Genomic DNA, 25,166 nt, shown 5'->3' with positions numbered 1-25,166 from the left:
CCAGGAGGGCAGGAGCTGGGCTTGCAAAGGTGGACTTCAGGACCCAATGCTTGGGCCTCTGGGCTGGCAAAAGCTGACTTGGGAATGTCTGGGGCCTGGAGACGCCCTGGGAGGGCAGGAACCAAGCCTGGAGAGGCCAGCGTGAGGCATGAGCCAGTGGGCCTGGAGAGCCTGAGTTGAGGGCCTGAGCTTTTGGGCCTACAAAGGCCGCCGGGAGCAGGGCAGGAGCCGAGTCCACACAGGTTGCTGCGAGGCGAAGCGGGAAGATGGGTCCCTAGACGCCGCCAGGAGGAGGAGCTGGGCCCCGAGAGGCTGACCTGAAGATATTCTGGACACGCAGAGGATTCCAGAAGGCCAACGCTGGGCCCAGGGGGCCACCAGAAGGCACCAGTTTGGCCCAAGGGGGCCACGGGGAGGCTGGGGGCAATGTGGAAACACGCTGCTGCAGAGGCAGGAGCTGGGCTGAGCGGAGGCCACGGTGAGGCCACGAGCTGGGTCTGGAGGGTCCACTGAGAGGCGGAGGCTGGGCCCGGAGGGGCCTAGCGCAGGCAGGAGCCAGGCCTGGGGAGGCTGGGGCCAGAGAGGAAGCTTCAGGCCTGGAAAGGCCGCCGGGAGGCACGAGCTGGCCCGGGGGAGGACCTGGGCCCAGATGCGAGGCCAGCGCCAGGCGAGAGCTGGGTCCAGAGACGTCTGCCAGAGGAACGAGCTGGGCCTCAACCGGCCAGTGTGAGGGAGGCGCTGGGCTTGTGGACGCAGCCAGGAGGCAGGCAGGATCTTGGCCTAGGGTAGCCACCGGCAGGCAGCGGTTGGTGCTCGGGAGGCCAGAGCTGGGCCTGGAGAGGCCACTGTCAGGAGGGAGATGCGCCTGAGTGAAAAAACATCTTGAGTAAAAAAACAATCTTAAGTAGAACTTTTTGTTAGACAAGCCCCCCTTCCCTTGACCTGCTCCTTCTGCTTCTGTAATAATCTGCTTACTGCCCCCGACCCTAAACTGGTATAAAAGTGTTGATTGACCTTTGTTCTTGGCCGAGAGGTTTGAGCTCTCTCAAACCTCTAGCTGACTCTCAGATGCCAGCATAAAGGTGGACTCTCAACAAACTCAGTGCATGGCGCGTCTGTTTAAACTCGCTAGGGCATAACACTATGAGACCATTTAATGACTGTCACTTCTTTGGTAGGCTCTAAGCCCTTCTTCCACTTGGTCACACAAGTCTATCTGTGCAATCCCACCACACCCACATGGCACTCCTCACTCCACACACGATGGGTGAGGTATGTGAATATGTGACCATATTTGACACCTCCCTGCCTTTACTCATATTTGAAACAGGTTCCCTTTCTCTTTTCGCTTTTGGTAAGTGAAGAAGATCATGTTGTGGGGCTTCTGTTGTGATGGTGATTAATTTTTGTGTTTAAAGATGATCATGTTCAGCACTCCAGGTTGGGTGACGGAGTGAGACTGTCTCAAAAACAAAAGCTTAAATGGTTTTCTCTGATGGAATTTAGAATACTTGGCTTTTGCTTTCTCATTGATCTTTAATGAGACAGTAACTGGATATGTCATCCTTGCTTCTTCCCCAAAAATGCTCAATAACTTCTCATTTTATTTTTCTTAGTATTAAGCCCCCAACAACAGGGTTCTTGTCAGACCCAATTTTGCACATCTAACGCTTATACTAAATAAACGTTTGTTCAATAAGCGAATCTAAATATTAATTGTAAATATAAAGAAGTCATAATGAGACGGGAACAAAAGGCCCATCTTCATCAAATTAATCTCTTCTTAATTTGTTTCTGCAGATTATCTTACCTTTTAATAAAAATTTAATTCAGTTGCCCACTTGACTGATTGTTTTCCAGCCTTGGAATTCCATATCACGAGGGATTTCTGAAAGGAATGTTTTCCAGTAGTCCTTCCACATACAAATCATTTGAATGTGCTTCAAAGTTTTGGTCTTAAAAGAGATCTTCAAAGATCCTAAAAGATAAAACTTTTTTTTAATACCCTTAGGAAGAGAGAGAAAGAAAATTATTATAGAAAATAAAGAATACAACCTAAATAGCACTTTTTTTTTTTTGAGATTGAGTCTTGCTCTGTCACCCAGGCTGGAGTGCAGTGGCATGATCTCAGCTCACTGCAACCTCCACCTCCCAGGTTCTAGCAATTCTTCTACCTCAGCCTCCCAAGTAGCTAAGATTATAGGCACCTGCCATCATGCCTGGCTAATTTTTGTATTTTTTAGTACAGACCGGGTTTCACCATTTTGGGCAGGATGGTCTCAAACTCCTGATCTCAGGTGGTTCGCCCATCTCAGCCTCCCAAAGTGCTGGGATTACAGGCATGAGCCATCGCACCCAGCCTGTAAATACTATTTGGAAGCAGCCTTTTGCTACTCCCTGCTGGTGACCTCTAATAACCCTCCTCCATGCTGCTGCACACTGGCCCATTCAGGCTACACTTTCATCTGCACTGCAACCACAAGATCGATATTCTTTACCCCTTCAACCTTGTAAGCACGCTATTTTAAAAGAAATAACTTTCCACAAAGAATTCATGGAATGTGAAATAACAATAGTAAGCAGAGGCTGGTTTAGATTAAAAGAGGCATAATAACCAAGTTAGCACAAGAAGATTGTTTGGATCCAGATATAAAGCAAACAATGAGCTGACGCCAAAAAATCATTTTTAGTTTTGTGAGATGTGATGAGATAGTGGCTGTTTGGGGATGTGCACTGAACAGGTAAAACGATGTGAAGACTGTGATTTGCTTTATGATATTCTTGCAAAGGGAGGAAAAGAAATAGAACAAAATGTAGGACAATCTTAATGATCACAGAAATCCAGGAATGGGTATTTTAGTGTTCATTGTACTATTTTCTCTACTTCTGAATAGGTATAAAAACTGTAATTTAAAAATGTAAAAAAAGGAAAAAAAAATGGCCACACACCATGGCTCATGCCTGTAATCCCAACTCTTTGAAAAGCCAAGGCGGGGGCATCACTTGGGTCAGGAGTTCGAGACCAGCCTGGCCAACATGGTGAAACCCTGTCTCTAGAAAAAAAAAAAAAAAAAAACCTGGGTGTGGTGGCCGGCACCTGTAGTCCCAGCTACTCATAAGGCTGAGGCAAGAGAATCAGTTGAACCCGGGAGGCAGAGGCTGCAGGGATCTACTGCACTCCAGCCTAAACAACAGAGTGAGAATCTGCCTTAAGAAAAAAAAAAGTAAAAAAGAATTTACTAATCCCTGCTCTAAAGCCACATCCAAACAGAACTCTAACGAGAAACATTCAAGCAATTTACGTGATGCTATTTATATACAGATCTCCCATGCACCTCTGAATGTAACATTTAAATATTTTGCAACATGATGGCTGCGAGTGGCTCAAACCTGGGCATGGTGGCATATGGCTGTAGCCCTAGATACAAGTTAGGAGACTGAGACAGGAGGACAGCTTGAGCCCAGGAGTTCTAGCCCAGCCCAGAAAAATAACACGACCCTGTTTCTTTAAAAAGAAAAGTCAGGGAGGCTGGGCGCGGTGGCTTATGCCTGTAATCCCAGCACTTTGGGAGGCCGAGGTGGGTGGATCACGAGGTCAAGAGATCGAGACCATCCTGGTCAACATGGTGAAACCCCGTCTCTACTAAAAATACAAAAAATTAGCTGGGCATGGTGGCGCGTGCGTGTAATCCCAGCTACTAGGGAGGCTGAGGCAGGAGAATTGCCTGAACCCAGGAGGTGGAGGTTGCGGTGAGCCGAGATCGTGCCATTGCGCTCCAGCCTGGGTAACAAGAGCGAAACTCCATCTCAAAAAAAAAAATAAAATGAAATAAAATAAAACAAATAAATAAATAAATAATTAAAAAAAAAAAAGAAAAAGAAAAGTCAGGGAGCTGTCAGGGAGCTCACTGATAATTTATTTTGGTGCTATCAACAACTGCTATCAAAACACTACTACAAAATCCAAAATTCTATCTATTGCCAGACCTTTCTCCTTACTTCTGAACTCATTTACCAAACTGCCTCCCCCACCTCCGCAACTCAACGTGAATGTCAACTTGAAATTAATTACTTAATTTCTTTGCTATTAGATTGGCTTTCCTTTAACATCTAAAGACTTGTCTTAAATTCTTACTTCATGTTATTAGCATCAAATCTGAAGGGATCTAGTGTAGGAGCTCTTTGACATAAGAAACATGTGTTTTTGAGAAATCACACAAAGTGAAATAATTATCATAGCTGTAAAAAGAAATATGCCCATAAATAAACAACAGTAAAAGATTAGAGGCTTTCAGTCATACTAGAGAGTGACGTTAAATCAAATTATTCTGTTAATTCAATAAGAAAATATATAAACCTAATTCTGACAAACTTTCTATAAAACAAAAAAGAACCCTTTGTTGGGGTTGAGAGTGAAAACTGCAAGTTTTAGAAAGAGGTGAGACCAGCTGCAGAATGTGCTCCTCACGCATCACCAAGGCTGTCCCAATCGCACCCTCTGCCTCAGTATCCCCCTTATTCCACTTAATTCTTTCCCAGACCACAACCCCTTCTTACATAGTAAATATCTCCTACTTACTACACATTTCCCCACGGGATTAAATGCTCCAGAACGCATGGGGCAGGGCACCGTCTCCCACACCGCCCAGTTTCCAACACCTGACTCACAGGTACCAAATGACTTCAGGATTATGAGGTTGGATGTAGTGATTATTTTCTCAATACTTGCAGTGGTTCACAGCAATGAAAATCCTAAGATTTCCTTTCCCCTTTCGGGGACCATAAAGCAAGCAGCAATACCGTCAAGAGGCATTTGAACCAGAGCAACTCCAACTAAAATAGGAGCTGGGTAAAATGAGGCTGAGACCTGCTGAGTTGCATTCTCAGATAGTTAAGGCATTCTAAGTCACAGGGTGACGAAGGAGGCCAGCACAAGATACAGTTCATAAAGACCTTGCTGATCAAATGGGTTGCAGTAAAGCGGCCAGCCAAAACCAAGATAGTGACGAGAGCGGCCTCTGGTCGTCCTCACTGCTACTACACTCCCACCAACACCATGACAGTTTGCTCAAAAGGGGAAGCATACAAATAATCCATTCCTGGCCGGGCACAGTGGCTCACACCTGTAAACCCAGCACTCTGGGAGGCCAAGGTGGGTGGATCGCCTTACGTCAGGAGCTTCAGAGCAGCCTGACCAACATGGTGGAACCCCCTTCTCTACTACAAATGAAAAATAAAATTAGCTGGGTGTCGTGGTGCACACCTGTGATCCCAGCTACTTGGGAGGCTGAGGCAGGAGAATCACTTGAGAACCTGCTTGAGAGGTAAACAAGACAGGCATGATCTGCGCTGTCAGGGCCACTGTGCTGAAGCAGGAGGAAGAAGTCAGCCAGCAGCGCTCTGTGAAAAATGAAAGGAGGATGAATCAGTGAGCCTGGAGGCTGAGGTGAGACGGTGCTCAGTGAAGACCTCTCCAGCATGGTGACATTTCAACTGTGATGCTAATAGAAAGGAGAAGCGCAGAAAGCCCTCAACTAACAGCATTCCACAAACACCAGCCCTCAGCGCAACAGTGCCAGGAGGCTGTGACCTGAGAGGAAGAGAGGCACACAAATGACCAGAGTGGCTGGCACAGAGCAAGCAATCCACAGAGGGCATGTGGGAAAAGCAGAGGAATGGCAGAGAGCAGCTCACCCATGCCCCTGCAGATCCAATCAGGGGCTGTGAGGTTTCTCCAAGTACAGTGGAAGCCACTACAGATGACAGTCCAGAGAATGACAGGCTCCACCTCCTGCTTTCAATGAGCCTGACCTGGCCGTTCTGTGGCATGGCTCTAACTGGGCACTGGAGGGCAGTGAAGGAGGATGGGGTAGAATCCGGGCTTTGTGTTTGGGCAGAGTCAGCAGGCCTTGCTAGGCTGGATACGGGAAGGGAGACAATCATACCTCAGGGTAACTCCTGGGCATCTGGCTTGGGCAGCTGGTAGACCCTGAGAGGAGCTCCTGGAGAGGGAAATGGGGACTTTGCCTGGGACATATGAAGCCTGAGGAGGGGTCAAGCAGATAGGTAAATATAGAGGTCTGGTATGAGGAGCATCTTCAGGGCCAGGAATGAGAGTCTCAAAGACACAGACAATATAATATTTTCAAGAGGTGGGCAAGGTGGGATTATCTGTAAGACACAGTAAGAAGAGAGAAAGAGGCTGGGCAAAGGGGCTCATGTCTGTAATCTGAGCACTTTGGGGAGGCCAAGGCAGGTGGATCACGAGGTCAGGAGTTCGAGACCAGCCTGGCCAACATGGTGAAACTTCATCTCTACTAAAAAAATAGAAAAATTAGCCAGGCATAGTGGCGGACATCTGTAATCCCAGCTACTCAGGAGGCTGAGGCAGGAGAATTACTTGAACCAGGGAGGCAGAGGTTGCAGTGAGCCAAGACTGTGCCGCTGCACTCCAGCCTGGGTGACAAGAGGAAGATTCTATCTCAAAAAAAAAAAAAAAAAGAAAGAAAGAAAGAAAGAGGGCTCAGGATGAAGCTGCCGGCTGGCACTCTCCAGTGTAGAGAGGACGAGGGCAGGGGCCTCAAGAGACTGAAAATGAGACAGAGAGGAGCCAAGAAAGAGTCCACAAGATTTGAACATTTTTATAAAAAATGGGGGGGACAGAGAACAATAACCTAGAATTGTGCTGAGAAGCAGAATAAAAATGGGGCAGAGAGCAACTCTGGGTGGCAAAAGCTGTTGAATAACAAATTAAAACAGTATTTTGAAATGTTGATGAAGTATTTAAGGAACACGATAGATGAGACAGGTTGGCTGAGGTTGTACCTTCAAATGCCCAGTGGTGGCTACTGCCAAAGCTCTGTCACTACAGAGTGGCACCCAGGCACAGGTAAAGCCCAAAGAAAAGAGGCTTCCCAATGGTGTCAATCCTCCTGCAGAAAACCTTTGACTGTACAGAAAAATCTACTCAGTAAAAAGCATATGTGGTTCCATTACCCGACTCTCTCCTCTTATGTAGGATTAAAATTTCCATAATCTATGCCTATTAAAAACTGTAGGATGGCCAAGCATGGTGGCTCACATCTGTAATCCCAGCAATTTGGGACGCTGAGGCAGCTGAACCACCTGAGGTCAGGAGTTTGAGACCAGCCTGACCAACAAGGCAAAGCCCTGTCTCTACTGAAAATATAAAATTAGCCAAGTGTGGTGGTCATGCCTATAATCCCAGCTAGTCGGGAGGCTGAGGCAGGAGAATCACTTGAAACTGGGAGGCAGAGGTTGCAGTGAACTGAGATCCTGCCATTGCACTCCAGCCTGGGTGACAGAATGAGACTCCATCTAAATAAAAAAACAAAAAAAGTCAGAGAGTCCAGGTGTAGTGGCTCATGCCTGTAATCCCAACATGTTGGGAGGAGGGGGAATCAACTCAGGTCAGGAGTTTTAGGCTAGCCTGGCCAAATTGATGAAACCCCAACTCTACTAAAAATGCAAATATTAGACAGGCATGCTGGCAGGTGCCTACAATCCCAGCTATTTGAAAGGCTGAGGCAAGACAATCGCTTGAACCTGGGAGGTGAAGGTTGCAGTGAGCCAAGACAGTGCCACTCTGCACTCCAGCCTGAGCAACAACACTGAAACTCCATCACAAAAAAAAAAAAAAAAAAAAAAAAAAGAGAGAAAACTGGAGCTGAGTCCTACTCATTGTATTTACTTTCCTAAGATAAAACATTATAAAAAACATTCCCACCAGGTGTGGTGGCTCACATCTGTAATGCCAGCACTTTGGGAGGCCAAAATGTGGGAATCACAGAATGAGGAGTTCAAGACAAGCCTGGCCAACATGGTGAAATCCACATCTACCAAAAAAATACAAACATTAGCTATACATGGTGGTGTGTGCCTGTAATCTCAGCTACTCGGGAGAGTGAGGCAAGAAAATGACTTGAATTCGGGAGGTGGAGGTTGCAGAGAGCCACTGTACTCCAGCCTGGGTGACAGAGCAAGACTCCATACAAAGAAAACAAAACAAAACAAAACAAAAGACATTACTCAGTAATATACTTTAAAGGAGGAAAAAAAGGCTTACCCAATTGTTTTGCAGAAAAGCTGATCCACCGTCTTTCTTAGTTTGGTGATTCTGGCACATCATTCTTCCTTTATTGTCGAAATCAAAAAAATACAAGTTTTCTCAATGTAATGGGTTTACTAACCTGGGTTGTTAAATATTATTATTATTATTGTTTTAAGACGGGGTTTCACCATGTTGGTCAGGCTGGTCTTGAACTCCCGACCTCAGGTGATCCACCCACCTTGGCCTTCGAAGTGCTTGATTACAGGTGTGAGCCACCATGCCCGGCCTAAATATTATTATTATAAAATAGGCGGTATTTTTTATTTCCTGAGACTAAAACTATTTCTAAGATTCCAGAATGTATTTATTACTGAAACAATGCTAACACTGAACAAAAAAAGGAAGAACCAGACATTCATTAAAGCTGGAAAAAAGCAGAACTCGGTGTGCTCAACAACAGCTACCAGGCCAGGCAAAGTGGCTCACGCCTGTAATCCTAGCATTTTGGGAGGCCAAAGCAGGCAGATCACCTGAGGTCAGGAGTTCAAGACAAGCCTGGCCAACATGGTGAAACCCCATCCCTACTACAGATACAAAAATTAGGCAGCCACTGTGGCAGGTGCCTGTAATCCCAGCTACTTGAAACATGAAGTAGGAAGATTTGCTTGAACCCAGAAGGTGGGAAGATACAGCAAGCTGAGATCATGCCACTGCACTCCAGCATGGGCAACCCAGCAAAACTCCATCTCAATAAATAAATAAATGAACAGCTAGCAGGCGACATTTGCTATGGGGAGACTAGGGACATGATCTTGCTGGCAATCCTCCCATTTTAGTAAATCTAAACAGTTTAATTCCATTCTGTTTTGCCCCCACACCACGCCAGAGCCAAAACTAGTGAGAAAATCAATTCTATTTCTTTGAAAACACATCTAACAATGAAGACATGACATGCATGGCTGCATACTCTAAAAGGAAACCTTCTTATGTTCTGGGTATCATGAGCATTTGATGAATGCTTGTTCAGTTGACTGGCATAGACTGGAACAATAAACTGTTCGACGCACTACGCCAAATAAATCTTGCATCTGAGAAGTAGGACAAAGATTGTTATTTTACTGCTGTCTACCCATTAATCCAGTATCTACAGGGATTTATAATGGGTTAATACAAAGAAAATGAGTTGACTGTTTTAGAGAGTATTAGAATTTTGACAGCATGAATTCTCTTATCCTGGAAAACAATTAATAGTTAGAGACATATTATTTCACGTGGAAGGAACCATTAAAGAAATCAATGTTAATCATTAAATAATTATTGCACATAATCTTCTCATCTGACCTAAGACTGAAGACGTACCTCCTGAAGCTGGTTTATCAAGCTGTAAATCTCCAGTTATTGAATTCATAAGTTCATGTCTGAAAGGTAAGAATATTTAATATTCACTAGGCAATATTTAGCAAAGTAATATCCATTAGTACATATTTAATATTTAATCACCAAGGGTGGTTTTGAAAAGAAAAGACAGGCTGGGCACAGTAACTCCTGCCTGTAAATCCAACACTTTGGAAAGCTGAGGCAGACGGATCACAAGGTCAAAAATTTGAGACCAACCAGGCCTACATGGTAAAACCCCATCTCCACTAAAAATACAAACCTTAGCTGGGTGTGGTGGCAGGCACCTGGAATCGCAGCTACTCAGGAGGCTGAGCTGGAGAATTGCTTGCACCCGAGAAGCGGAGGTTGAAGTGAGCGGAGATCACATCACTGCACTACATAGCCTAGGTGACAGAGCAAGACTCCCTCTCAGAAAAAAATTAAGAAAAGACAATCTGAATGCTTGAGCACAACTAAATCTTCAGTTGAGGTTTCTAAAGAGTAACAAAAAAAAATAATTGCAAATTGTCTCCTAAGTTGCTTCACGGAGCATGTGTCCTCACAAGTAAAGTGGCAACTTGGCAACACACAGCTCTTTGAAGCATACTACAAAATCTTAAATGGAATCCTTTAATATTGCATTGCATTCAAGGCTATCTTCCTCTACATATCTACAAAAACAATCATATATTCCCACATATGCTATGAAAATCTCAGGCCTAAAAGCAAGACATGGATACTCTTTTCTTCAGCAAAAGTAGCACAACATTGTAAAAGAAAATGTAAGTTGCATGCCAGTCAGGTGTGGGCGGTGTTCATGTTTCAAAAGCTAACACTGGCATGACTGACTCAAAGTTGGACCCAGATAAATTAAGAAGGGGAAGATGAAAAATACATAAAATAGGCTGGGCACAGTGGCTCATGCCTGTAATCCCAGCACTTTGGAAGGCCAAGGAAGGTGTATCACAAGGTCAGGATTTCGAGGCCAGCCTGGCCCCTATGGAGACTGAGGCAGGAGAATTGCTTGATCCCAGGAGGCAGAGGTTGAAGTGAGCCGAGATCATGTGACTACGCTCCAGCCGAGGCGACAAGAGTGAAAACTCTGTCTCACAAAGGAAAAAACATTCCTTTGGGAAGTCCTTCTACATAAAGATCTTCAACATGAGACTGGAGAAAAGGGGAATAGGATCATCAACAGACCATTGGCTTTTACTGTTTGAGCTATCGGGACAAAAAGAAAAAGGGAGATCATTTAAACACAATCTGTATTGCTCTTTAACTTTTTATTTTTCAGATGGAGTCTCGCTCTGTCGCCAGGCTAAAGTGAAGCAACACAATCTCAGTTCACTGCAACCTCCGTGTCCCGGGTTCAAGTGATTCTCCTGCCTAAGCCTCCTGAGTAGCTGGGACTACATGTGCCCGCCACCACGCTCAGCTAATTTTTATACTTTTAGTAGAGACAGAATTTCGCCATGTTTGCCAGGATGGTCTCGATCTCCTGACCTCGTGATCCACCCACCTTGGCCTCCCAAAGTGCTGGGATTACAGGCATGAGCCACTGAGCCAAGCATTGCCCTTTAACTTTTATAATTTCATCTTTACTTCTGTTATTGTAATTCAGTCCAAAGAAAAATAGTGTGAGGAAAATAAAAATAACACCAAAAATGCTAATATTCTGTTCATCAAAGTTCACACTGAAATATCCCACTACAGCCAGGCAGGGTGACTTACCCCTGTAATCCTAGCACTTGGGAGGCCAAGGCAGGTGAATCGCCTGAGGTCAGGAATTGGAGACCAGGCTGGCCAACATGGCAAAACCGCATCTCTATGAAAAATACAAAAATTAGCCAGTTGTGGTGGTGAGTGCTTGTAATCTTAGCTACTTGGGAAGCTGAGATAGGAGAATCACCTAAACCCAGGAGGCAGAAGTTGCAGGGAGCTAAGATCACCCCATTGCACTCTAGCATGGGTGACAAGAGCAAAACTCCAGCTTAAAAAGAAAAGAAAAGATAGGTAGATCCCATTGCATTAAGGCAATGTAGATACAGCCAGACTTTCTACAGAAATCTGAACCACATTATAAAGCGAGAAAAACATACCAGCTAATATTATTTAATACATACAGTACTAAATGGAAGAGGTAATACTTTCAAAACAGAAACACAGTGTAACCTTATTGGACTTGTAAAAATAATTTTTTTAATAACGGAAACAGAAGATTCCCTGAACTGCAACTTTTAAGCTAGCATTTATTTACTCAAGATTCAACTAATATAACAGCTATAAAATGCCAAGAGCTGGGCTGGGCATGGTGGCTCATGGCTGTAATCCCAACATTTTGGGAAGCTAAGGCAGGCAAATCACCTGAGGTAGACCGTTCCAGACTAGCCTGACCAACATGAAAAAAACCCATCTCTAATAAAATATAAAATTAACTGTGGCATATGCCTGTAATCCCAGCTACTCTGGAGGCTGAGGCAGAAGAATAGCTTGAACCCGGGAAGCAGAGGTTGCAGTGAGTCGAGATTGAGCTATTGCCCTACAGCCTGGGCAACAAGAGCAAAACTCCATCTCAAAAAAAAAAAAAAAAAGTCAAGAGCTACCCAAGTGGGGGTGGTTCACACCTGTAACCCCAGCACTGTGGTAGGCCAAGGTGGCTGGATCACCTGAGGTCAGGAGTCCGAGACCAGCCTGGCCAACACGGTGAAACCCCATCTCTACTAAAAATTAAAAAATTAGCCAGGCATGGTGGCACTCACCTGTAGTCCTAGCTACTAGGGAGGCTGAGGCAAGAGGATCAATTCAATCTGAGAAGTGGAAGTTTCGGTCAGCTGAGATCACACCACTGCAGTCCAGCCTCAGTGAAAGAGCAAGACTCTGTTTCAAAGAAAAAAAAAAGTCAAGAGCATGGGGAGTATTAAAATCAAACATAACCAACAGTCTCCCATCAAAACAGCTCCATTTTTTTGCTATCATTATGTGTTAAGGTCTATCTGCTAAACACTGATATTAGTACTAATGTTTCAAGTGCACTATACAGCACATTAGTGCTTAGATTTAATATCCTTTGCTGTACACTAAACTTGAATATCATACTTTCGTATTACAAAAAAATAACTTTCCCTAAGGCAATTACCATTAATATTGCTTTAAAATTATAAAATGTGAAGACTGTTTTTATAATTTCACTTTTTATAATTTCACAACAGATGAACATTGTTGTCTTTAAACAAAATAATCTAATAAACCACCATCACAACAAAAGCCTGAATCAGTTTCAACTTATAAAAGCACTGACCTTTATAAAACTTGTCAGTCAATTTATAAAACAGGGAATTCATAAAACTTTAATAGCAAATGATTTTTACTCAGAATAGTACTAAATTAACAATATCATAAAAACATAGGCCGGGTGTAGTGGCTCACACCTGAAATTCCAGCACTTTGGGAGGCCAAGCCAGGTGGATCACTTGAGGTCAGGAGTTCAAGACTACTCTGGCCAACATGGTGAAACCCTGTCTCTACTAAAAATACACAAGTTAGCTGAGCATGGTGGTGCATGCCTATAATTCCAGCTACTTGGGAGGCTGAGGCAGAAGAATTGCTTGAAACCATGAGGCAGAGGTTGCAGTGAGCCAAGAGCTCATGCCACTGCACTCCAGTTTGTGCAACAGAGCAAGATTCTGTCTCAAAAAATAAATAAATAAATAAGTAAAAACATAAGGAAGACGCATTTATTGTGTATTTATATACCCGGTATTATGTGAAGCACTGTAGGATGTTATCAAATCTTCGAGATAGATCTTCAGTTCTCACAACCACGAAAGACAATACCAAGGCTCAGACAGGATAAGAGACTTGGCCAAGCTGACCTCATCATCTGCCCGCCTTGGCCTCCCAAAGTGCTGGGATTACAGGCATGAGCCACCATGCCCGACCTAATACCCAATTTAACAAAGCAGATAAAGAGAAACAATTAGTTAAAAAGAAAAACAATATTAATTAAATCCCCAAGATCCAGGGCTTTGCAATAAATATGTAAATAAATCCCCAATATCCATGCTGAAAGTTTCAAAGAAATGCTAACCGATAATTTAAGAGATACGACTTTTCCTTAGCTTTGCAGTAATCTAGAAACAAAGAATGTTTCTAATATTTAGACAGACACTACAAGATGAACAGTGACTCCATTGTGTAAACACTCATGAACAAAGTATTACAGGACTTTTCCAGTTTAGACATACCATATTTTCTTTCAGATAATTCTTCGATGTGTTTACGTAGATCAGTGATACGATCATTCCATTTCTCTGAAAATTGAGCAAAGGTTGATTGTCAGTAATATGTCCCTATTTCAGAGCAACATTAACGTATGATGACTTATTTCCTGTATTTTACATCTCAACAGTCCGTATCATTTTACTGCTTTTGAAAAAATTTTTCCCTTTTTTGGTGGTTCTTCTAATTAGTTTAATTGGACACTGTAAGAGAAGTTTGAAAGTCTAGTACCTCTTTTTATCCTTTTAATTTCTGAAAAGGAGGAGGGCAGAAAAGATCAATCAAATTAAATAAGACAACAAGGAGGCCACAATGAGAATGTCTCCAAGGGTCTTTTAGCAAACTTCCTAAAACATATCTCAGCTGTGTGGAAATAAGACTTTACAGCAGCCAGCGAGGTGATGCAGGCTTGTAATCCTAGCACTTAGGGAGCAGAGTTAAGTGGATCGCTGTGAGCTGAGGGCAACATAGCAGAAACTTCTGTCCCCTCCCCCACCTTCCACTACCCCCTCCCTTTCCCCATCTCCTCCAAAAATACAAAACTTAGCCAGACATGGTGGCAGGCACCTGTAGTCCCAGCGACTCAGGAGGTTGAGGTAGAAGAATCACTTGAACCCAGGAGACAAACGTTGCAGGGAACAGAGACCGCAGCCAGCCTGTGCAGAAGAGCAAGACTCCATCTCAAAAAAGAAAAAAACAAGTTTAAGAGGAACCCCAAAGCAAAAATCCCAACCCTTTTTCTCCCAATCACTGAAACACCAGGAAGGTGTAATAGTTTTGCAGCATACCTGTAATAGGCTGACAGTGACCCCCCCCGAGATGCTCATAACCTAATCCCAGGAACTGGTGAACATGACCTCATATGGTAAAAGGGACTTTGCAGATATAATGAAGTTAAGGATTTTTGGCAAGGAAGATTATTCTGGCTTGTCACAGTGGGGTTGATGTACTCACCCAGATCCTTATCAGAGCAGAGCAGGTGATGGAGAGCGATGGGAAGTGTAGTGACGGAAGCAGGAACCTCGAGTCATTCAACAAGGGCAGCACAGCTGAGGAGTGCAGGACGCCTCCAGGGCCAGGAAACTCATTCTCCTACAGAGCCTCAGAAGGTACCTGCCCTGCTCCCACCTTGAGTCAGTGGGACTGACTTTAGAATTCTGGCCTTCAGAACTGTAAAGGAATACGTCTGTGTTGCTTTTTGTTTGAGACAGAGTTCCACTCTTTTTACCCAGGCTGGAATGCGATGGCGCGATCTCGGCTCACTGCAACCTCCGCCTTCCAGGTTGAAGCGATTCTCCTGCCTCAGCCTCCTGAGTAGCTGGGATTACAGGCATGCACTACCACGCCCAGCTATTTTTGTATTTTTAGTAGAGATGGAGTTTCTCCATGTTGGTCAGGCTGGTCTCGAACTCCCGACCTCAGGTGATGCGCTCACCTCACTCTCCCAAAGTGCTGGATTACAGGCGTGAGCCACCACGCCCAGCTATGTCTATGTTATTTTAAGCCCTAATTGTGTGGTAATTTGTTGCAGCAGAAACAGGAAACTAGTATCGTAGTGAAGCCTCAAAACCCACCTGAAGGGGCTGGGTGCAGTGGTTCATGCCTGTAATCCCAGCATTTTGGGAGGTCAAAGTGGGTAGATCACTTGAGGTCAGAAGTTCGAGACCAGCCTGGTCAACATGGTGAAACCCCGTCTCTGAAAAAAAACTAGCTGGTGTGGTGGCACATGCCTGTAATCTCAGCTACTTAGGAGGCTAAGACATGGGAACTGTTTGAGCCTGAAGAGAGGGAGGAGGAGGTTGTAGTCAGCCAAAATTGTGCCACTGCACTCCAGCCTGGGTGAGAGAGCCAGACTCCATCTCAAAACAAACAAACAACCCCACCTGAAGAAAGTTTTTCCAGTTCTGTCAGCAGTCCCCCACACAACCCCCAGAAGTAGACATTTCTTCTTCAGGGTTTTTTTTTTTTTTTTTTTGAGATGGAGCCTCACTCTGTTGCCCAAGCTAGAAGGCAGTGGCGTGATCTCGACTCCCTGCAACCTCTGCCTGCCTGGATCAAGCCATTCTCCTGTCTCAGCCCCCTGAGTAGCTGGGATTAGAGGCAAGTGCCACCACACCTGGCTAATATTTGTGTTTTTAGTAGAGACACGGTTTTGCCATATTGCCCAGGCTCTGCTCAAACTCCTGGCCTCAAGTGATGTGTCTCAGCTTCCCAAAGTGCTGGGATTACAGGTGTGAGCCACCAAGCCGAGCCACAGACTTTGTTATTAAATAGCTGAACCCAAGTGGGGCGCCGTGGCTCACACCTTTAATCCCAACAACTCTGAAGGCCAAGGTGAGAAGACGGCTTGTACTCAGGAGTTCGAGACCGGCCTGGGCAACATGGGGGCAAGACTCCCCCCATCTCTACAAAAAAATACAAAATATTAGGTCAGGCACGGCTCGCTGTCCCTGGTCTCCTCCTGCCACCCCCACACCGTTTGCCCCTGGACTCCCCCGCCGGGACCGGTTCACCGTCCCTGGTCTCCCCCTGCCTCCCCCCCACCATTTGCCCCTGGACTACCTCGCCGGGACCGGCTCCCTGTCGCTGGTCTCCTCCTGGCCCGCTCCCCGCACCGTTTGCCCCTGGACTCTCCCGCCGGGACCGGCACCCTGACGCTGGTCTCCTCCTGGCCCGCTGCCCGCACCATTTGCCCCTGGACAGCCCCGCCGGGACCGGCTCGCCGTCCCTGGTCTCCCCCTGCCCCTCCCGCAGCCTTTGACCCTGAGCTGCGCCGCCTGGACCGCCTCGCCAGGCTTGTTCTCCTCCTGACCCCCGCCGCACCGTTTGCCCCTGGACTCCCCCGCCGGGACCGGCTCCCTGTCCCTGGTCTCCTCCTGCCCCCACCCCGCACCTTTTGCCCCGAGACTCCCACGCCGGGAACGGCTCGCCTTCCTGGTCTCCTCCTGCCCCCCAAGCACGGTTTGCCCTTGGACTCCCCCGCCGGGACCGGTTCGCCGTCCCTGGACTCCTCCTGCACCCCCCCGCACCGTTTGCCCCTGGACTCCCGGGCCGGGACGGCCTCGCGGTCCCTGTTCTCCTCCTGCCTCCCCTCGCACCGTTTGCCCTGGATTCCCCCGTGGGGACAGGCTCGACGTCTCTGGTCTCCTGCTGCCACCCCAGCACCTTTTGGTCCTGGACTCCCCCGTGGGGATCCACTAGGGTTCCCTGGTCTCCTCCTGCCACCCCCGCACAGTTTGCCCCTGGACTACCTCGCAGGGACCGGCTCGCTGTCCATGGTCTCCTCCTGCCCCGCCACGCACCGTTTGCCCCTGGACTGCCCCGCCGGGACCGGCTCCCTGTCGCTGGTCTCCTCCTGGCCCGCTCCCCGCACCATTTGCCCCTGGACAGCCCCGCCGGGACCGGCTCGCCGTGCCTGGTCTCCTCCTGCTCCCCCCAGCACCGATTGCCCCTGAAATCCCCCCCGCCGGGAACGGCTCGCCGTCCCTGGTCTCCTCCTGCCCCTCCCGCAGCCTTTGACCCTGGGCTGCGCCGCCCGGACCGCCTCGCCAGGCCTGTTCTCCTCCTGACCGCCGCCGCACCGATTGCCCCTGGACTCTCCCGCGGGAACCCGCTCGCCCTCCCTTGTTTCCTGCTGCCCCCCCGGCACCGTTTGCCCCTGGACTCCCCCGCCGGGACCGGCTCCCTGTCCCTGGTCTCCTCCTGCCCCCACCCCGCACCGTTTGCCCCGAGACTCCCACGCCGGGAACGGCTCGCCTTCCTGGTCTCCTCCTGCCCCCGGACTCCCCCGCCGGGACCGGTTCGCCGTCCCTGGACTCCTCCTGCACCCCCCCGCACCGTTTGCCCCTGGACTCCCGGGCCGGGACGGCCTCGCGGTCCCTGTTCTCCTCCTGCGTCCCCTCGCACCGTTTGCCCTGGATTCCCCCGTGGGGACAGGCTCGACGTCTCTGGTCTCCTGCTGCCACCCCAGCACCTTTTGGTTCTGGACTCCCCCGTGGGGATCCACTAGGGTTCCCTGGTCTCCTCCTGCCACCCCCGCACCGTTTGCCCCTGGACTCCCCCGCCGAGAGCGCCTCGCTGTCCCTGGTCTCCTCCTGCCCCCCCACGCACCGTTTGCCCCTGGACTCCCCTGCCCGGACCGGCTCCCTGTCCCTGGTCTCCTCCTGGCCCCACCCCCCCACCGCACCATTTGACCCTGGATTCCCCCGCTGGAACCGGTTCACCGTCCCTAGTCTCCTACTGCCACCCCGGCACCTTTTGCCCCTGGACTCCCCCGTGGGGATCCGCTAGGGTTCCCTGGTCTCCTCCTGCCACTCCCGCACCGTTTGCCCCTGGACTCCCCCGCCGGGACCGGCTTGCTGTCCCTGGTCTCCTCCTGCCACCCCCGCACCGTTTGCCCCTGGACTACCTCGCAGGGACCGGTTCACCGTCCCTGGTCTCCTCCTGCCTCCCCCGCACCATTTGCCCCTGGACTACCTCGCAGGGACCGGCTCGCTGTCCCTGTTCTCCTCCTGCCCCCCCATGCACCGTTTGCCCCTGGACTCCCCCACCGGGACCGGCTCCCTGTCGCTGGTCTCCTCCTGGCCCGCCCCCCGCACCATTTGCCCCTGGACACCCCCGCCGGGACCGGCTCGCTGTGCCTGGTCTCCTCCTGCTCCCCCCAGCACCGATTGCCCCTGAAATCCCCCCCGCCGGGAACGGCTCGCCGTCCCTGGTCTCCTCCTGCCCCTCCCGCAGCCTTTGACCCTGAGCTGCGCCGCCCGGACCGCCTCGCCAGGCCTGTTCTCCTCCTGACCGCCGACGCACCGTTCGCCCCTGGACTCCCCCGCCGTGAACGGCTCACCGACCTTGGTCTCCTCCTGCCCTCCCACGCACCGATTGCCCCTGGACTCTCCCGCGGGAACCCGCTCGCCCTCCCTTGTTTCTTGCTGCCTCCCGCAGCACCGTTTGCCCCTGGACTCCCCCGCCGGGACCGGCTCCCTGTCCCTGGTCTCCTTCTGCCCCCATCCCGCACCTATTGCCCCGGGACTCCCCCGCCGGGACCGGCTCGCCGTCCCTGGTCTCCTCCTGCCCACCCCGCACCATTTGCCCCTGGACTCCCCCGCTGGGACCGGCCCTCAAGTGATCTGTCTCAGCTTCCCAAAGTGCTGGGATTACAGGTGTGAGCCACCAAGCCGAGCCACAGACTTTGTTATTAAATAGCCGAACCCAAGTGGGGCGCCGTGGCTCACACCTTTAATCCCAACAACTCTGAAGGCCAAGGTGAGAAGACGGCTTGTACTCAGGAGTTCGAGACCGGCCTGGGCAACACGGGGGCAAGACTCCCCCCATCTCTACAAAAAATACAAAATACTAGGTCAGGCATGCGCTGTGCCTGGCTAATTTTTGTATCTTTTGTAGAGACGGGGTTTTGTCATGTTGCTCAGGCCGGTCTCACACTCCTGATTCCAAGCCATCCTCCCGCCTCGGCCTCCCAAAGTGCTGGGATTACAGGGCCCAGGCAGCCTCCATTTTTCTTGAAGCAGCCCCCCAATATCGCACGCTTGGATAGTTTTCTTTTTTAGTTTTTAAGACAGGGTTTACCTCAGTCTCGCAGGCTGGAGTGCTGCGGTAGGATCACAGCTCACTGCAGCCTTGAACCTTGGGGTTCAAGTAGCTGGGAGGCTGAGGCGGGACTACAGAAATGGGGTCACACCACTTTGCCAGGCTGCCCTTGAACTCCTGACCTGAAGGAAACGTCCTACCTCCCCAGGGTCCGGACACACTTTTTCTATTTTTGACCCACATAAACGCGGTGCTGGGTCGCAGTTTGTTACCTACGCTTCTCCGGCCAGCAGCACACAGGACGCAGCGGGAGGTGGAGGTTACCGGGCTCTGCTCTGCGGAGAAGACAACGCAGCTCCCAGACGACACACCTCCGCGTGAAGGCGCCAACGGTCCGCCTCTGTGACGTTGCCGGAGGCCGGCCCCTCACGCGGAGCCAACCGGAAGTGGAGGCGGGGCTGCTGGTTCTTCCAGGAGCGCGCATGCGCGGGCTGGTAACGGAGGCCACTGCAGAGCGGGCACTTCCGCGTTCTCCGAGCTCCCGGCAAGGGAAGGAGGTGAGTGCGTGAGCTCCCGGTGAGGGAAGGGGTGTGTCCGAGCTCCCAGAGAGGGAGGGGGTGTGTCCCAACTCCCAGCGAGGGAGGGCATTGTTTCCGAGCTCCCGGAGTGGGAGGGGGTTGTGTCGGAGCTCCCCGCGAGGGAAGGGGGTGTGTCCGAGCTCCCCCGCGAGGGAGGGGGTGTGTCTGAGCTCCCCCGCGAGGGAGGGGGGTGTGTCCGAGCTCCCCGTGAGGGAGGGGGTGTGTCAGACCTCCCCTCGACGGAAGGGGGTGTGTCTGAGCTCCCCGCGAGGGAGAGGGTGCGTCCGAGGGCGTGCGTCCTCATCTCTACCAAAACGAGTGGGTAAACACAGAAGGACCACCAGAGGATAAATGCAGAAGGACCACAAGTGGGTAAATGCAGAAGGACCACGAGTGGGTAAACGCAGAAGGACCACGAGTGGGTAAACGCAGAAGGACCACGAGTGGGTAAACACAGAAGGACCACGAGAGGATGAATGCAGAAGGACCACGAGAGGATGAATGCAGAAGGACCACGAGAGGATAAATGCAGAAGGACCACGAGTGGGTAAACACAGAAGGACCACGAGAGGATGATTGCAGAAGGACCACGAGAGGATGAATGCAGAAGGACCACGAGAGGGTGAATGCAGAAGGACCACGAGTGGGTAAACACAGAATGACCACGAGTGAGTAAATGCAGAAGGACCACGAGAGGATACACAGTCTCCTTCTGGGGTAATGATGATGTTTCAGAACTAGATAGAGGAGGGGGTCACACAACATCGTGAACGTGCTAAATTCCTCTGAGTTGTTCACTTTAAGATGATTAACTGTATGTTATATGAATTTCAGTTTAATTTTTTTAAATGCAGAGTTTCTTTACAATAAAATGACAATCACTGACACTTACTGAGCACTTCTATGTGCTAGCCTCCATTATCATCACTGGTCTCATATTAGCTCAGTTGATCCTCACAGCAACCCTGCCAGATAGGGACTATTAGTCTCACTTACAGATGAGAAAATCGAGACATAGAAAGTTAATAAATTGCCCAAGTGTCCACATATAATGAGGGGCAGAGCCAGCACAGATCTAGACATCTAAACAACCAGGGGTCCTGCACCAGTAACCTCTGAGCACTGGAAACTCACGATGACCACTGGGTGCCTGCTCTTGGGGTGCTTCTATTCTGAAGGTGGGTGCAGATGATGAACTAATTGCCAGAAAAAGGCTCTTGCAGGCTGTGAAAGCCCTCTGATGAAATGGAAACACTAGCCAAAGTTCAAGTTGGAGGAACAGTCTTGCATCGATTGCAACCTGAGATTGACTAAAGATTCAAGAGTTTGGCAAAAATAACCAAAAGCATTCCATGAAGATGAGCTGTCTCTCGTGGAATTTACATAATAAATACGATTGTATGCTTTTTATTCTTTGTAATTTGTGTACTATACAACCTTCATATTAGTAAAATTATTATATATGTGTATATAGATATGGGTATGCAGCACACAGATGTATATATCATATGTACATCCCACCCCCAGCCTAGAACTTTTATTAAACATTTTCTAGCAAAACTATGTGGCAAGACCCCCTACTCATGGAATTTTCATTCTCCTGTCAATCTCCAGGGTGAGCAATGTAGGGATCATAGAACTAATTCAACCTAAAGAAGAAAACTGTCTGAATATAAGCCCAAGGAAGGAATCAGAGAGATCATTCTTTGAGGAAAAAAAGCATTTAGTGTTGGGGACCATTCTGAGCTTTCCAACAGTGTGAGTTTAGGCGATCTATTATGTAGATGTATGCTCTATTATCTCTATTGTATTTAATTCTCGGGAAGACTCAGTTTGCTCATCTTAAAGTAGGGGACACAAGAGGAATGACTCAGAATTGTCATGAAGATTAACAGTCGCTAAAAGTGTTGGTTCTAAGGGCTGACCCTGAGCTGGGCGTGCGTTCTCTCTGGATCCTCACAATGCCCCTGACATCTACCAATTCCTCTGAAGTGGGGCAGCAGCTGCAGAGGGAGGTGAGCACAGTCTGACCCCAGGGCTCAGAGCTGCCCAGAACGCGTCCACACTGCGGCCCAGAGTCTGCTCCCCGCTCCTGGTCCCCACGCCCAGCTGCTGCGCACCCCTTGACCCAGAGGCTCACACAGGCAAGCCTAAGCGCCATTACTCTGGAGGCAAGGCTGCTCACTGGCTCTGGCTCGGTCGCCTGCCTCTGGAACCCGAAGTCCACAAAGGTGCACACAGTTGTGGGTCGCTGCCGCCCCAGAAGGTGCCCGCCCCGGCCACCTGGGGAAGCGCAGGGCGCAGGGCACAGGATTCTCCCATCAGACACCGCGAGAGCAGCTCCGCGGCGGCCTGCAGGGCCCGCTGTCTCCACCAGGGGGCGGCGTGCGCGCGTCTCTCGGAGCCGGGACCCGCGCGGGAAGGCTGCACCTGCTGGAAGGGCTCCTGGAAGGGCTCCGGGCACGGCTCCAGCCGCAGCGAGGACCCCAGGTGCCCCACGCCCACCGCGCGAGCCCCAGCACGCGAGCCCCGCCGCGCTCCTCTAGGGCTTGTGTGGATCCTTTTGTCCCCACACCAAGGAGCTCCTGTGACCCAAATTCCTGCTGAGCTCACTCCACCCAGGCCAACACCCAGAGCCACGCGCTTCCCCAGGGAGGATCCCGGCCCCCTCCAGGACAGCCTCAGCCAAGGAGCGCCCGCCGGGCTGAAGGAGGCCCAGAAAACACGACCTGCTGGGAGCGGATACACACAAACACACGTGTGCACATGCATACACACACGCGTGCACACACTCATACACGTGCTCATGCATGCCCGTGTGCAAACATGCATAGTGCAGGCATACACACACACACGCATACATTTACCAATACCTACACGCACACAAATGAACACACACACACACAGGCATACATTTACCCATACCCACACGCACATAAATGAACACACACACACGCATACATTTACCCATACCTACACGCACACAAATGAACACACACACACACAGGCATACATTTACCAACACCTACACGCACACAAATGAACACACACACACACACAGGCATACATTTACCCATACCTACACGCACACAAATGAACACACACACACACAGGCATACATTTACCAACACCTACACGCACACAAATGAACACACACACACACACAGGCATACATTTACCCATACCTACACGCACACAAATGAACACACACACACACAGGCATACATTTACCCATACCTACACGCACACAAATGAACACACACACACACAGGCATACATTTACCAACACCTACACGCACACAAATGAACACACACACACACACACACAGGCATACATTTACCCATACCTACACGCACACAAATGAACACACACACACACAGGCATACATTTACCCATACCTACACGCACACAAATGAACACACACACACACATAGGCATACATTTACCAACACCTACACGCACATGAATGAACACACACACAGGCATACATTTACCCATACCTACACACACATGAACACACACACATGCATACATTACCCACACCTACACGCACATAAATGAACACACACACAGGCATACATTTACCCATACCTACACGCACACAAATGAACACACACACACACACACAGGCATACATTTACCAACACCTACATGCACACAAATGAACACACACACATACATGCGTACATTTACTCATACCTACACGCACATAAATGAACACACACACACATTTACCCATACCTACACACACATAAATGAACACACGCACACACACGTGTGTGCATGGATGTGCAAACACTTATATGGACTTATACAGGGATACACACATGCATCATACATATACATACACTACATACATGCACACACATGCAGCTACATGCATATATACACATGCACACAATACACCCACGCACTGTATACATGCATACATATAAACACCTGCACATATATGCACACACATACCCCTGAATACATATACACACATGCACACACACCCACAAACATATACACACATGCATATGTACACCTGCATACATATACATGCATGCACACACACTGTATACATGTATACATATAAACACATGCACGTATATGCACGCATATACCCCGAATACCTATACACACATGTATACATGCATAATACACCTGCATACATAGACATACCCTCAAATGTGTAGCACATGCATCAGTCCAAATGCACACATACACACACACATGCACACACACCTCCCAAACAGTGGCTGGCATCTAGTGAGGATGAATAAATACTTGCCAAGTAAGTGAAAGAGCTCACGGATATCACCGGGGAGGCCCTCTCCTCCCCAGGGCCTTTGGACCTGCACGTCCTCTGCCTGAATCCTGTTTTCTCACCCGGCTGAATTCCTCTTAGACCAGATGCTGCAGCGTGGGCCTACATGACGCACTCGGCCTAGACTTGTGTCTTGTGTGGCCCACTGACTATTCAAAAACGTTACGAGCTGGCAACATTTAAGAACGGAGAGATTTCATACCCATTCACAAAGTCCTGTGATGTTGGAAGATCATGTATCTGGCAAGATAAACTCCTTTTCACATCCCAGGGAATGACCAAAAGCAGAGCAGAGGCCACCTCCTGCATGGCGACGTTCCCTTTGCCACAGGCCATGGCTTCATGCTCTGTTGTGCCTCATCGCTCAGGCATCCATGCTACTTGCTCAACACCTGCAAATGTGTGAAATTTTAGCCTCTGACTTCACCTTGCTTCCTCTTCCAGGAAGCCCTCCATGAACCCCAGGATTGGGGCTTTTCCTCGGTGCTCCCACATCTCCCTGAATGGCAGTTGTCTCCACCAGGAGTCCAGGGGATCCCTGAGGGTCTGTGTTCTGCCCCCAGCCATGCCCCAGCTCTGAGCGCTGTTGCTATCGGGCACACAGTGGATACTCAAAAAATGTTGTGGAATCGGTGAATAATCACAGAGCACTTCACCGTGGAAATCTGGGTTGAGCTTTAAGAGGAGCTTGAATTTAGGAGCTGAGAAGAGCATGAAAGAGCCTGAGGCAGGAGAAGTTCAGGGCTGCCGGATGGGAGCGGGACACTCAGCTGTTTGCGGAAACAGCAGCCTGGTGTGGAGGTCTGGGCGGGTGCTGAAAACCACGAGGGCAGCGAGGGTGTCCAGGCTCTGGGGCAGGGGGCGTGGAGAGCCACGTCCCGGGGGGCTTTGCAGGTTGGGTTTGAGGTGGGCCCTGAGCAAGTGCCCCACTGTTGCAGGCTGAATCGAGTCCCCCAGATCCCTCTGTGGAAGCCCGAGCCCCAGCCCTTCAGACTGGGACTGCATTTG

General features: G+C 49.3%; 1 long non-coding RNA gene across 6 annotated transcripts; it reads right to left on the bottom strand.

The window, feature by feature from the left end:
* Positions 1–622: 622 nt before the first annotated feature.
* Positions 623–19,640, bottom strand: LOC135276240 (uncharacterized). 6 transcript variants are annotated; one of them, XR_010343790.1, is made up of 12 exons: positions 19,543–19,640; positions 14,681–14,896; positions 14,294–14,406; positions 13,693–13,758; positions 12,208–12,325; positions 11,180–11,273; positions 9,729–9,852; positions 9,431–9,489; positions 8,087–8,154; positions 5,264–5,400; positions 1,811–1,978; positions 623–865 (listed from the first exon to the last, which is right to left on the bottom strand). It is a non-coding gene; the product is annotated as an uncharacterized LOC135276240 (long non-coding RNA). The 6 variants fall into 6 exon arrangements; XR_010343786.1 differs by lacking the exon at positions 5,264–5,400; XR_010343788.1 differs by lacking the exons at positions 5,264–5,400; positions 9,729–9,852.
* Positions 19,641–25,166: the final 5,526 nt, after the last annotated feature.

This window comes from Aotus nancymaae, unplaced genomic scaffold, assembly GCF_030222135.1.
Source record: "Aotus nancymaae isolate 86718 unplaced genomic scaffold, 86718_ANA_hifiasm-v0.15.2.pri h1tg000021l, whole genome shotgun sequence".
Taxonomy (NCBI): Eukaryota; Metazoa; Chordata; class Mammalia; order Primates; family Aotidae; genus Aotus; species Aotus nancymaae.
The sequence above is the reverse complement of the archived record's forward strand: the minus strand, read 5'-3'. Positions and strand labels throughout refer to the sequence as shown.